The sequence below is a fragment of the Neolamprologus multifasciatus genome, chromosome 17 (assembly GCF_963576455.1).
Source record: "Neolamprologus multifasciatus chromosome 17, fNeoMul1.2, whole genome shotgun sequence".
Taxonomy (NCBI): domain Eukaryota; kingdom Metazoa; phylum Chordata; class Actinopteri; order Cichliformes; family Cichlidae; genus Neolamprologus; species Neolamprologus multifasciatus.
Window position 1 is genome coordinate 12,374,122 of NC_140455.1, and position 4,964 is coordinate 12,379,085.

The following is a 4,964-nucleotide window of genomic DNA, read 5'->3' on the forward strand; positions in this document are numbered from 1 at the left end:
CCAAAGGTGTTACAGGGCGTTGAATATATTAATATTAATCTGAAAAGTTGCAACGGCTCAAGGATGAGTCAAGCTTTACTCAGTTAATTTTTGTTACTTGAAATACCTTCTTCTTTTGAGTTATCTAAAAAAAAAAAAAGCAATCACTGATCTGATAAAGGCAGTTTATATGAGCTCTGCACTGTATTTAACACCAAGTAGTTGCATTTGAAATAATGCATTAAGTGTAAAACTAAAATCGTCACCTTCTCTTGGCTGCAGTCCTTACGGGTTGGCTCACTGGACCGTCTCCCTCCATTTCACCCTACCCCTAGCATCCTTTTCTTTCACACCAACCCTCTGCATGTCCTCCTTCATTGCATCCATGAATCATCTCTGTGGTCTGTTCTGTGCAAGTCCAAACCATTGAGCACAGCCTCCTGTCTTTTTGTCAGTAGAGACCACCATAGCAGGTCTCACTAACACCTTGTAAACCTTCCCTTTCACTCTAGCTGTTATCCTTCTGTCACCAATCAAGTGTAAACTAAACAGATATACAGACTGCATATAAAAATGGATGTAGCTTTACGATTGTTATGTCCTGATGATCACTGGAAATAAAGTCAATTAAAACAGTGTCCTCAGAATAAATGCTCACATATGTGTCTGGAGGCATTTTAAAGAGGTCTGTTGACTTCCAGAAAGACTTTTGTGTGGAGAATATATTTTTTCAAGCATTTCTTTTAACTGATAGTTACTAAAAGTGGATAAACTCTGTTAGTTAATTCACTCAAGATGCAGAAAGTATTTATGTATTAGAATCATCAACACTGGTAGACGACCTGCTTCCAAAAGAAAACAAGTTTGCTGTTGGTGCACTGCAAATGCATATTTAATAGCTCAGCATGCACACACAAAATGTGAGGCTTTACCTGTCTTCCACAAACAAATCCACCAATTTCCACTGAAATTAAATTCTATAAAATTATATTAAAAAAAATAATAAGGGTCGGGCCGCCCAGCCCTTATTTTATTTGATAATTTTATGCAATAGGCAGCTGCTTTGAGTTTAAGGGTTGGGCACACGTGTGCCCAACCCTTAAACTCAAAGCAGCTGCCTGTTCAAACATCCATACTCATCACTTACATAAAGATGATTGGAACCATAGAACAGCATCTGTCTCCTTTCCTGTTAGATGGCCCCCTTAGTGACTTTCAAATTTCTAACTTTGGCATTTGTGGCCCTTTATGTTTACGAGAGATTGTTTTCTGTAAAATTAACCATGCCGTAAATATCTCAAATATTTTAATGTTTTAGTTAAAAAAAAAAAACCCCAACATTTTAAATAATGGAATTCAGCAGCAAAATACAGCTGATGTTTAGGCTCATCATACTGTGGAAAATACATGTTGCATTGCCCCAGGACCTAAAAGTGAATGTTGGGTTGTGGAGAGGTTAAAAGAGCAGCAATGCAGGGAAGGAGCAACACTGACAGTGAAAAGGACAGATAGGAAACTCTGAGAAATTGGAAGGTTGAAATATGAAGTTTATGAAGTGAGAGTCAGGATTCTTTTCAGCTTGAATGTCCTGAACTAGATGAGGTCCCACCAGGAGAATAAAGATCAGTGGAGTTGTTATGGTTTTAAAAATGACAACATGAATAAGTTTCTCAGGTCAGACTAATTACTGAAAACAAAGTGTCTGCTCTTTGAACTTATTCAGATCTAAGCATCTTCATTATTTTTTTAATGTTTGAGCTGTACTGACTCGTTTTCTAGAATTACACCTTTTTTTTAACATACTTCTACATATTTTGGCTACCGTAGAAACTTTATATACAAGCCTTGTCCTGTCTCCAGAAATATGGAATGAAAGGAGATAGGAGAGGGTGGAAACCACGCCTCAGAAGCATGCCCTAAAATAATTTCACTGATTCACCCAGAGGACAAAAAAGGATCAAACGCTCACACAAAACAAATGTGGAGAATTTAGTGGCTGACTTACAGAATCTTACATGCCTTTCTTTTTTAAGAAAATTACCATGGTCACGCACACCTGGGGTTCTATGATTTATCACTATCACTCAGGACTTCTTTTCTCTCTTTTCCTTTATCCTCAACCACAGAGGTGAGGCTGATGACAGTGTTTCCTGAGCCTGGTTCTGTAGATGGTGTTCTTTTTTTTTTAATATTGTCACCAAAGAAAATCTAGTTTCTCTCTATAATATTGTAGGGAATCTTGAGATTACTGTTCTTGTGAATTAGACCTGCACAAATAAAGTTAATTCACACTAAATAAGTGACAAATGAGCTTTCAGGGCTGAAAAGGGTTAGCTTTAAAGATAGGGGAAGGGTAGTGCAGGAATGTCATTTTGGCAAATCTGTGTTTATGTGCAGGCAAAGGCGTGCTCTTGAATGTCATTCGCTAAAGGGAATAAGATGAAGTTAAGGTGGGACTTCTTTCTTTTTTTTTTCCCAAAGAAAATGTTAGACCAGTTCATTACCTTTGAGTCACTCACAGAAAGGCAAGCACACATAAGCTCTGGGAGTTGTACAACCATCCTGGTGTGTCATTGGTTCCCAAAAATTCTTTTCCACTCTATCATCAGCACCAAGTCTGCAATTAGACTTGAGCTAATGGAAAACAAGTCTTTGTAATAAATCATACCAGCAAACTACTGTTCGCTCTCGCTTGAACTTTCCCTCCTGTAACTCACAATCCCACGCATTTCCAAACACATACATGCTACATTCCGCAAAAAGTTGCTGAGTTTATAAGTTTGTGTAGGGAGACTCTCCTCAGGCTGTAGGGTGCCGGTCCATATCATCAGTATTTATGCTTGCAGACAGCCTTAGGTCAAAGTCATTAAGATGTTCTTTCCTATGAGTGAGCTCCTTATGCACAAAGACATATTTCTGAAACATGATTGTCGTGGCTCAAAAACTGCAAACCCACTAAGTGGCTCTCTCTTCATTGTTGGTATTTCTGGTTTTGAAGAGAGTTTTTTGGTCATGATTTCTATCTACTAAATTTTCCTTAATGCATAAGATTAAGAGAAGGCCTCCCTTTAAAAGACTGTGATCTGGACAACCTTAATTTAATCATGATGACTGTATTAAAACACACAGTAACTTTACACAAATTCTATGTAAAAATTAGATAAGTATATAAACTAAGAAATATATGCAAAAAGTCTCAAAAAACAAAATAGGCATCTGCAGAGCTACAAAAACATATTTTAGTGTTTATTCTATAAAAAATAAAAAGGGAGAGGAATGCTTTAACACTCTTGATTAGTTTATAAATTAAAGTCTATGATTTAAGAAATTTCTTTGCAGTTATTCACAATTTTCCACTTTGCTAACACATTTAAAGCCAAGGTAGGTCACACCGCCTACTTTTGAACAAAGACTGTACATTAGTAAAGAAAACAAAAGTGTGCAATGATAGCAATTTGTATCTCTGCTGAAACTCCACAGCAAAGAGTTCAAAAGGCTTTAAGCTGAGCTGGTGAGTCATTTTGAAAGCAAAGAAACTTACAAAACCAAAGTAAGCAGCTTTGTGGAGCACTGGCGATTGTGCAGATAGACTGGGACTCAAAGTGACCTGTAATTCACTGTGAATGCATCTTTAAAATGGGGAAATGTGGGTAGTGCTTGAAAAAAAATTATATATTAGTATATTACCAATGTCAGCAAATAAGTGACTTGTTGGGAAAAGAAGTACATTAATTGGACGGTGGTCCGACTGGACATCCCAAACACTGATAATAACATTTAGTGTTACTGTCGTTACTGAGTGGCTGCTAAACCTGTTTTTCCAGTGAGTCCCACCCATTGCCTGCAGGCAGTTGTGTGAGCAACGTTAAAGTGTGTGTGAGAAAGAGAGAGTTTCTTCTCAGTTGAGGACACAGACTGAAAGCAGATGGGAGGGGCATGTAAAGACTTAAAAACACCTGTGGAGAAGAGGAGTGAGCGATACCCCGGCAGCTGTTTTAATTTAAATTTCAAAAGATGCATCACCTGGTGTACTGGATGTATTATCTGTACTTTAAGCAGTTTGCCTTTAAGGTCTTTAATTATTACAGCCATTACTTTACTAGTTTCTGCTTAATACTACAGATGTTGTTAAACTAGGAATGTAACTAAAAGCAGTTGTTTTTATATCCTAGGCACATCTGTCAAGGGAAAACCATACTTAAAAAAAATCTAAGCACTGATCGCATTTGTATATAATCTAGTCCTTTTACTAAATCATGTATTGTATGTTGAGCATATTGTATATACAATACTTTTTTTTTTTTTTCAAATAATCAGTGTGTACATTTGAGCTATCCTGGCAAATACAAGTATTTCCTTCTTCTGCTTTATAATTGTGAGGATGCAATCGACTTCATTCCTTAACTAGAACTGCCACCATGAGTAATCCATCAACTTGACACTAACTAACAAGTTGTAAGTTTCAAGCTTCCAATTTGGGATGATCTCTAACTCGCTCTCATAATCAGTCACTTTAAAAATAACCCCACTTTACTAAAGCACACACAGAACCTGACTTTTCAGAAACATCGTTATTGTAAAAAAGAAAGAACTGCATCACTTTCCAAATGCTGATCGCCTTCTGTTCAAATGCTATCTGATCCGCTTTCTCAAACTGTGCTTTTAAAACTGTCTCTGTTTGCAAAATGCTCCTCTCAGACTCTGATTTCCATAACATACCCATGCTTTCCAAAAACGAGCTGTCTTTATTGAAGCCTCCTCATCATGTAAAAATGTCATAATGTTTCAAAACGTCCTGCGTTTGCGAGGTGTTCAAACCTGTGGACCTTAGGGTCACACACACACACACACACACACACGCACACACACACACAGTCTCCAGCTGAGTAGACAGGGGAGCGGCAGAGAGAGAGATAGAGAAAGAAAAAAGTTTTTGGCTGACAGACAGAGAGGTGTGGTCACAAGGCTCCAAAAACGGTCCCGTC